Source organism: Agelaius phoeniceus, chromosome 4 (assembly GCF_051311805.1).
Source record: "Agelaius phoeniceus isolate bAgePho1 chromosome 4, bAgePho1.hap1, whole genome shotgun sequence".
NCBI lineage: Eukaryota > Metazoa > Chordata > Aves > Passeriformes > Icteridae > Agelaius > Agelaius phoeniceus.
In genome coordinates this window covers 38,364,564-38,375,063 of record NC_135268.1, presented here as the reverse complement: position 1 = coordinate 38,375,063, position 10,500 = coordinate 38,364,564, and positions in this window count along the sequence as shown.

Below are 10,500 nucleotides of genomic sequence, written 5' to 3'. Positions count from 1 at the left end.
TAAGAAATCAGCTATTTTCTGAAAAACAAGAGGAAATTCCCCAAAAATAACTGTGCTTCAGTCAGAGAATTCTGGGTGTCATCTACAGCACTAAAGCTGAGGTCTTGGAACAGCTCTCACATCCTCAGCATCTGACCAGACCCTAGGGATTGGTAGGCAGCTGAGGGAAACCATTTCTGACGGGACAATGAGACACAAGTTTGTCTATATTTCAGGTCTGAGGCTACAGAAATATTGATGGACAGCTAAGAATCAAACCCAAGTCACCACAGTTGCTAGGTTAAATAAATGAGATTTAAAAAGTCAATATAAAGAAGTAAAATGAAGCATCAAAGCACCAAAATTCTAACAGCCAAAGCTTCAAAAACATTTTGCAAAAGCTAGAAAAATTTGTCAATGTGCCTTGTTACCAGCACAGAATCCACCGCAAAGCTACAACAAAACAACTTGTATGTTCATTTTTTTCACTGCATTACATTTTCCTTACCCCAGTGTCCCAGACTCCTCCTCACTTGCATTATTTTCAATACAGTAAAGTATGGTTGTGGGGAAACATTACAGGCAGTTCTTCTGGAGTTCAAAATAATTTGAAAACTAATTTATTCCCCACTCCAGCCAAACAGTCTCCAATAAAGGAAATAATCTGCTTCTAACCTGAGATGACATTTGGCATGTTTCAGAGCAAATATTCATGACAAAGTCATAAGCCTTTGTTAACAGAGATTTCCACTGGAAATGCTGACAGGTCCTTAAGCACAGTGGTGTGAACAGCACCTCTGTAATAAGCAGTAATTTAAAGGCTGTGCACTAGTTAACTATTAGTGCTAGTAAACAAGTGACCCTGATGGGATTTCAAATTAGAGCTGCAAGCAGCTCATTTGATATTTAACCCTTGTGCTTTCCCACCTCATGGCAATGGAAACGTTATGTAGGATAACAATATTATTTAGCTGCCTCATTCACTTGAAAGAAAGAGCAATTCGATAAAAACCAATAAAACATTCTGACAATAAGAAACACCATAATTTAACAAATTCAGCTATTTCACATTTTTCTGGTGGTAACTGCATCTACAGCTTTACACTGGCCTGTGTTGGCCATTGCACCTAGCGATGAGAAAGTAGTTTTCTATGGTATTCTGCCAAGCAGCAATAATGTATCAAGACCAACTTTAATCACCTCTCCTTTGGCAGGGAACCTGTGTCACAAAACACACCAGTCTTGCCACCTCCCTGCTCTGTGCCCTTTGGATAGAGCAGAAGTAATCACACTGCCCCCAAAAAATTACTGCTTCTTCCAAACTGAAACCAAGAAGCCACAACTGACTCTCCAGGGAATTCCAATGACATGCTTAGAGTATAGAGGAGCATTTGATTTATAGTCCTAAATCAAGAACTCTCCTAGTGCCTGGGCAAAATAAAACATTTGAACATGCTTTTAGATTACCCCAGAACATCAGAGAGGTCTTGAGTCATATTCTCAGCCACACATGCTGTGGTGCTGTACCACACGAGCTGTAAACAGCCCTGAAAATTCAAGGAGAGAATTTCATCACTGTGGCTTACATTGACCTCCTGCAGGTATATAAAGAAACCACAGCCCCTCCTCCCCCTGTTTCTCATAGTCAAATGCAGTAAATTTTCACAGAGAGGTAACTGCTGTATGCTTTTGACTGAGAAGCCAGGAAGTGACAGGATACATATTCATTTGATCATAGTCCTGTCCAGCTCTCTTAGGCCCTTTAAACTCTGATAAATTGTAAAACAGAAGGATTTTCACAGCAACCTTGCCTTTCTCTATGTAACTCCTTTAATATTATGTCCATCACTGTTGCCTTTGAATATATAGAAGAGTATATATATATATAAAAGACTATACAGAAGCCTTTATTTTTCTTAAATTTCAACACAGCTTACAGACAACAGTTTTTCTGCAAGGTACAAACACAGTTCACATAGCTGTACATGTAAAAATATGTTATCAAAGAGAAAAATCCTATAAAATGTAGGACACAAAATGCACATCATTAACTGAAGAACAACTACAAGAAGAAATACTAAAGAGACAATGAAACTCTTTAAAACAAAATATTTCTGCTCCATACTGCTAATACTAATCAGATGTTTCAGTACCTATAGTATTTTTAAGGAAAACTTTTACAATGTATTTTGGTCTCTATAGATAGTTTCACAATGGCATTTCTAAAAAAGTTAATTATTCTTCCAGCAAGATATCATGAAAATATGCAGTTATCTGTTATGAGAGTCATTTTCAGTTATAAGCAGATTTATTATGACTACAGAAGGAAAAACTAATGAAGAAAATAATCTCCAAAAAGCAGTAATCTTATCTTCTTCCCAGTAATTAAAAAAAAAAAAAAAAAAAGGCGTAGAATTCCTTTACCTGGTCAACATGTGTTTGCATTTTTCAAGTAGGCACTAATATGTCTTTATAATCAAAACCAAAAAAGTACTGCTATGTGTCTCCTAAATTTTGTACCACAGACAGAGCAAGTCTATGACAGGTCCTTTAATTATTAGTCAGCAGTAATTTGTACACTACAATCTTGTCACAGTTTACTATGATATTTTTATTTTACATTTGATTTGACCTTACTATGCTGTTCATAGCTCTTTATTCTATTTTAATAGATTTGCTATCACATAGTGACATCCAGATGTAAAGGGAGTGTGCCCCACTTCAAGGTGATATTCTTGCAAGTGTTATTATAAATTTGGTATTTCCAATGTACTTTTTTTATCTCTTTGCAATTAAGCATACCTCAAGTATAATGCATGGCACAATTAAGTACTTCTGAGGCTGCATTATATTGCAGTGTGGAAGAACTCACCCTCCTACACTTCCTTGCAACACCAAATACTTCTGCAAGAATATTAGAACACCTCCCTTTCAGCTAAAAGATTCTGAAAACTTCTTACTCCATTTCCTCAAAATCATTTTTCATGTTACCATGTAACAATGAAATGACAGAAAAGTGCAAACACATCAAACAAAAAATTGAAGATATTTCCATGTCAGTTCACCAAAAGGCAAAATAACATTTCTCAGAAATTGACTTGAGCACTTTCTCATAAAGTCAGGTACTTTTGTTTTCTTTTTCTCACAGACATTTACATCTGTCCCCATAATTTACATCTGTCCCCATAACATGATGAAGTGTCAATCATTTTAAAATGGATGATTTCTAGCTGAAATATCAAATCATTACAGCACCAAGTCAGCATCGCTGCAATTTGATACAATCCACTGACCTCCTCCCTGTACCACATGCTAGTCTGAATTTGCTTCAGAAAATTTAGGCATACAAATCAGGGAGGCACATTCTTAGTTTTGCACTGAACTACTGAATTGGTCAAAGACATGCATAGCCAGAGGTCTCTACCTATTTGCAGGAAAGCTACTTCCAGCACAAGCAAGCCATACCAGTTACACATTTCTGGACAGCACAGTTCAATAAACAGCACAAATGAACTCTGCTATGAGCTGTAGCATCATGACTGACAGGGATCAGTCATTTAGGAGCTGCAGCTGTCCCTCAGCAAGACACAGATATCTGTGCATACCCACCTCTGGAATGTGTTTTATCAGATATAATGGAAAAACAATATGTGCTCCCGTTCCTGTCATTTTAATCCGTGTCTGTGGTTGCTTTCCTTAACATGCATTTTAAATTGAGAGGGCAGAATGATTTGCCTGTTTTTTGCTTTTTCCTGGTCCTGTCAGACCTAGTTCTGTTCATCCTCCTGCTGGTTCCTGATATTTGCTGTGTGAACCTATGCCCTCTGTTCTGGCATGCCATTTCTGTCTTGTGTCTCCAGAAACTCCTGGTCTCATTACCAAATGAATACACTTAGCAAAATTAGCGTGGAGCCCTGCTAAATATTTTTTTATTTTAAAAGTGCATTTGAGTCAGTTTACAGCTGCAGTCAGGTGTATTGGATCAGGACACAGCAAAATATTTGGCACTGTAGCATATTTCTTTTACTGTGTTGTCTGACTAGCCTGAAAGTAAAGTATTTGCCATTTAAAATGTTTTAGAACAATAAGCCAAAATGAGCTTTCATAACCTATAAAAACTGGCCTTGTTACTCATTCTTCAGTTTCTTCAGTTTTTGTTTTGGTTTGGGTTTTTTTGCATTAAGGTAAAAGTCTAATCCCATGAGGGACTGAGCAGGCCTGAATGTCATTAGCACAATAGTCATTAAAAATATTCAGGCTCTCATTCTGTCATTGGATATGGTCTTTTTTTGAATCAAAAAAAAAAAAAAGAAAAAACCAAACCAAACAGCACCAAACCATCCTTGGATATTTTACATCACTGTTGGACATCTTTAATTCTTTTAGATAAAATGGGTGAGGGGTGAGGGTTGTTTTTGTTTTTTGGTGGGTTTTGGTGGTTTTTTTTTTTCTTTTTTGCCCAGCAATGTTTATTCTAAAACCTCCATTTCCCTCTCCACATTTCCCTAGACTTCTCCCAAGTTTTCTCAGACTCTGTTGTAAAATGTAAAGGACTGTATTGTTCATCAGAGCACACTTTGCAGAATGAGATACTTATTCACAAGATAAAGCTAGTCACTACTCTCTTGTTTATAAAGCTAAAAAAGTAAGTATCTGCTCATTTGAAAGTATCACAAGAAACCCAAGCTATTATGACACATGACACATCAAGTTCCTTGCTTATTCTGTTCGTGGGCTATTTATGCTTCTGTCGGACAAGTTTGTCTTCAACATGTGCTTTCTATATAGCCTACTGGTGTAAAAAATAATTATAATGTTTATTAAATTAAAATAATGAGGTTTATATGAACTTTCAATAATGCAGACAGGCAGACTATAACTGTAAACCACATGCTATATACTTTGGACTTTTACGGCTTTTAATTTATCAAAGGAAATAATTAGCACACTTTGTGGCAGCCAGTGATGGAATTTATTCATTTGGAAGCCATGAGTTTCCTGTCATTAAAACTACATCATGTCCTTCCTTTTCTATTAAACTTCAACTGAGGGCAGTAAGAAGTCACTAAAAGGAAATGAAGAGTTTTTTTGGCAACATTCACATGCAATGATTTAATACTGCTAAAAGATAGCAAGCCATAATCTATGCCAATAAGGGATAAGGATTCCAATTACCACATTATTTCCTTTATTTGCTGCTTTGTTTGTGGCTCAATTAACTGTGATTTGCAAAGTCATTTCAATAAATTTATTTTCTCTTCGTTGACTTATTGCATTTTTCATGCCTAATTGCAAGTGCTTTTTTTGTGGCAAATAAAATTATTTAGATCTTTAAAAAGCACACATAGATTTATATGTAACAGGATATTACTTCTTTCCTTTCATAGTGATCAATCACATCTCATTAACTAAAAATTCATTTTGCTAATATTAATGCTCTTATTTTTCTTTAATATTTTTTCAAATATATGTGGCAAAATATCCAGGGTTTCTTCAACTCAAAAAGGACACAAAAGCACCAATAAATGTTTCCCTTCTCCTTCTCACCTACACACACAAAATACCCTCTGCCTTATGCACACAGCTATAAATGGCTCCTGAACTCCTAATCTTGCACCACAGAAGCAGCTGAGCCCAGACTGAAGCTGGCTGAAGGACACACATACATTTTCTTCAAAGGAGGTCTAAAATCGAATTAGCATAGAGACAGACTTACCCTCTCTCTTACAGGAGTGGGTGGTCCTTCCAGGTCATGACCAAGGTACACCAGTGCCAGCAGCATGCTGCAGCTACAGGAATTTTATTAAGTGATGCCAGGAAATGCTAAGGAATAGGTGATACACAGTACTGTAAGGTTCATGGGGTATAAAACATATACATATTAGTTGAAAATAATTCAAAATATGTAAAACAGCCAGAGCTAGACCTCAGCAAATTATGATTAAAAAAATCCTTCAACTGCATCACAGATTTATAATTTCTAGTACTTTATGTTTGCTGTAGTCAATTCAGAAAAATTTCAGCACAACTTCCAGATGCATATTTGATTCCTATATCTAAGATCTACCAGACAGCTTAACTGAGACAGACATTAGATATCCAGAATATTTATTATCAGAACCTATAAAATTGGGGGAGAGGAAGTCTTTAAAGCAATGTGCCGACAATTGTAAAAAGGGCCTTTACTGCAGGTCGATGGGAAATTGTTTAAATTCAAAAATATTTCCTCATATCCCCTAAAGTTGAGCATTGATGTTGCTGCTGAGTTTTCAAATTAAGATGTAAGATCAGAGCTGGCTAAGATTGTCATATTGTCTCCTCTAATTTGGCAAAGTAGAAGTAGGCTAGAGAGAAACCCATAAAAGAGACTTTATGACTCTCTTCAAGGCTGACATAGAAGCCAATGCTCCAGTCCTTTCTCCCAGCCTCTTGCAATTACATTTCCGCAGGAAGAAAGAAAAGGAATTAGAAACAGGATAATGTAGCTTTAAATCATTTCTCCTAGTCTTTGCTTTCTAGTGAGCTTTTTTAACATGCTCCTCATATTGTTTAGTGTGACATAACAAAAAGCACAACTTGTTTGACCCTTCGTCAATAAAAAATCATTTTGTTCTGACATCCTATAACAATCTGTGCATGAGCCTACTAAGCTGCAGTGTCTCCTCTAATTGACAAGGAGCAAGCACTGTAAACACATACAGTAAAAATCCCTTACAGACACATTAAAAGCAGCCCTGACCAAAGAATATGTATCATTAATATGCCATGCTGACAGACAAGCATGTGCCACTGTGGAAAACAATGATGTTTACAAAACTGAGAGTTATTTCATCATCAGACTCTGAAGTTTCTGAGTCACCAGGGGTATCTTGATTGGGTTATGTCACTTGTGTACATGAGTAGGTATGACATTACCCAAAACCTCATTGTCACTGCAATCCAAACCTGAGAGTGCATCAGCATGGGCAAAGCAGTATCCTAAGGAAGAGCAGTGGGATCATACATTTGACCTGACAGCATTAAAACAGGCTGAAAGGTTTGGCTGATTACTTATTTCTCCCCACCACTAACTTTGAAACAGTGAAATCCAGATATAAACTTGCTAAAGATCACAATAGTTGTTAGCAAATATTGTGGCACTGTATATGTGAAGAGCAATTTAATTCTGAACAAGAAGTGTGTAGAAAATTTTGTTTATGTTTACTAAAAAGACAGCTCCTGAGTAAAGATTGCTGTAAAACATTTTCAGCAGTACTTTTTTATTTAGTAGAAAAGTACTTTCTAGCAGTAGTTGTTTTCTATTTGTGATGCTCTTACTGCAGCATTACAAAATCCTAATATCTGTAGCAACAAATTAAAATTTTCCTGAATTGAATGCCTACATAAATTCCAACCAAAATCCTCTTTGGTTCCAGAATTAAGATTCTTCAGCAATCTTTTTTGAACGTATTTCTAGTTTTACAACCATTATTCAAACTATTTTTACTCTAGTACCACACTTTACTTAAGTTTTCTTAATGATGATGTTCCATTATTATGTCTGTTGTTAAGACCAGGAAAGTGGCAAAACTAGGAAAAACACCTAAATTAATTTTGGATGTCCAGTGTGAGATATCTAGGACCATTTTCAGACTGCGTAACATTAAAGCTATTTAGGGAAATTAAACAGTGGAAAATTTCAACTTCAAAAGTAAACAAAATCTGAAATATTTTGGCTCGCAATTAAAATACTTCAGTAATGAAATACTACCATAATACCTCAGGCAGCTGTAGTCTATAATCTTACTGTTCCCATCTTCCTCTGCAGCACAGGCTTTCTCAGCAAGACAAGAGAAGGAGAGGTTGCTTTATTATATAGCCCTTAGCTGTAGTGTGGAAGAGCACACAGCCTTGTGGGAAATTTCACCCCTTGGAAGTGGACAAAAGAGGGGGAAAGAATTGAAAGAGGAACGAGGAAGGGAAAACTGACAAATAATAAAATGTTCCTTAAAGATATTGTGGATGGCTATCTAAACTGAAATATATTGGTTCTCAGGTACTTGATTTTAGGAAGTATATAAAGAGCTGCTACATATAAGATGAGCCTAGCTGACATTTTTCCCTCTTCCTAACGTAGGAAAAGTAACATTCCCTGAAGCTTGTACCTTCAAGGACAAACTCCCATCAGCTTCAGGGATGTGTGGGCACTTGCCACTTCAGCAATGACAATCTCAGAGACTCAAGTCAGGTGTCTTGAAAAGATCATATGGTGAAAGCTGGGATGAGGCAGAATAAGGAGCCAATTTCCAAACCCCAGGGCACAGTCCTTCAGAGCTTTTTCAGAGCTTTCTTCAGTGGTTGCACTGCTTCCCATGCTGCCTGTCTTCAATTAACACCTCCATCCTTGAACTTCTGTCTCTTAAGGAGTGAAAAGAGCATTTTCTGCTCCCTTTTTGACTCAAGGTTCAAGAGAAATTTCAGACTTCTTAGCACACAGATGAATGGGAGGCCACAGGAATGGGGGGCTCTCTTCAGCTGGAGTACTACTAATGTTCCAAGGGGTTTTCTTGCTTACAGTGAAGGCAGGGGGCTTGAACATGGCACAAACCATTACAGTGGAAGAAGGGAAGTGTCTGTGCTTCCTCAAAGGAGATGTTCCCAACTCTTCCAGGGCTCTAATTGTCCACCATGAGCCAGCTCTTTTGTGAAATGGGGGTTCTCTGCTCACCTAAGTGAATAATCCACAATAAATTGCCTACAATGGACAGATCCACACTAAATGTGTAAGACCAATCAGCAGAAAAATAGTTTAAAAATAAGCAAAAACCAGAATTATCAATCTGATTATATTCAGGACTCAACAGGAATTGTTCGGACTTGTTTCAGAAATTACAATAGATATTTAAAGAAAAATGGGAGGCAAAGAAGATTCAAAGAAATATGAGTGCATATATGTAATTTGTCACTCCATTTAGCAGACACTGCAAAATATTCAAGAACAGGAGCATATAAAAGAAATTACAGGATTCAACCATAGAAAAACATGTACTTTTTATATAGTTCTAGTATATATCTGCAATAAAGCATAAATATGCATGACAATGCTGGAGGTAAAGTTCTTGTTTTTCTTTTTAATCTGCATCAAAATCGCTCAAATAGAGTTATTTTTGAAAAAGAAAAAAGTTAATGCAACTTAATCCCATTGAGTATCTTTAGGCCAAAATATTTTGCTTGACTTATATACTATTACCCAGTAACTCTTAAGTGCCAAATGCTTTATCAGTCTGGAACTGAGGATGGTTTCGCCATGGGGCTTCCCAGTCTGCTTGCTCTGCACTGGTGCTTAAAAGGTTTGAGTGATCACAACTGGGTGGAAATGTTAATCTCCTTCATGCCAGATCAATTACCTGACTGATCAGAAGAATCAGCATACACCACATGTAGGAATCGCTTTAGCAAAATCCACACCAAAACTGACCTCTAAATCCAGGATACATTCCCTAGCTCTATCATTTTCAAGAAAGAGGAAGCTTTTTTTGCCCTGCTGTAATAATACTTCACAAGATGGTAGTACAGTATTAGATACTGTTCACATAGCAGGGAAGACAGTCTGTGTATATTGATTAATCCTTACAGAAAATCTCTTCAGTTAGTCTTGGAACAGGGTGTGAGTACTTCACACAAAAAATTCAACTTAAGTAACAGAGGCTAAGCTATTTCAGAGAAACCTAAATCCCTGTGACATTTAAAATTTTTCTAGGAGTCTGAATAACCACTTCCATGGAAGAAAAACTCTTGGGAAACTTTTTCCTGAATGGAGTATGACTCCATTCAATACATGGTGCAAGTGTGAATGCAAGCATGAGCCTGTTGGCTTTGGATTCCATGTTCACCTACAAGGTAAAGAGGCCCTCAGCACAGTAGGATATAAATGCTCAGATAAGTCCATTTCTGCCATAGAGATTAAAATAAACATTCCCAGTAGAATCTGAAGTTCGGGTCTTGTATTGAACCTAAGAACCTTAAGTGAGCAGTCTTCATCTGGAGTCAAATTCAGAGCCTGACATACATATTTAATCTACATTCAGATCTAGTTATTTTTGTTGGCAGAAGAATTGGTGCTAAAATCATAACACATTCCAGTTTTCTCATTCTATTCCACTTTAGTATATGGATTATCTGAAAGGATGTCCATATACAGTTCAATGAAAGTTAATGAGTCAAGCTACAATGTCCCTGAAGCTTTACTATTCAGAGCTCAAAACTCTTTCAAACTAACTTTAGAGAATGCCGGAGGTACTGAGACACTAGTTTATTTGTTTAGGCAATAATTGTCCTCTGCCTCCAGAGAAGCCCTAAAATTGCTTCTATGTTTAGAATCAAGATTGGTCTGTTAAGGCTGCTTGTCACAAAGTTTCACCACTTTTTGGAACTGTTTATTCCCACTCCCCTATTTTCCAATTTAGACCATTATGGAGTTTGATTGATGTATCTGCCTGACACAATATAGCAAGAACACTAGAATCCTTTATCAGATGCCTT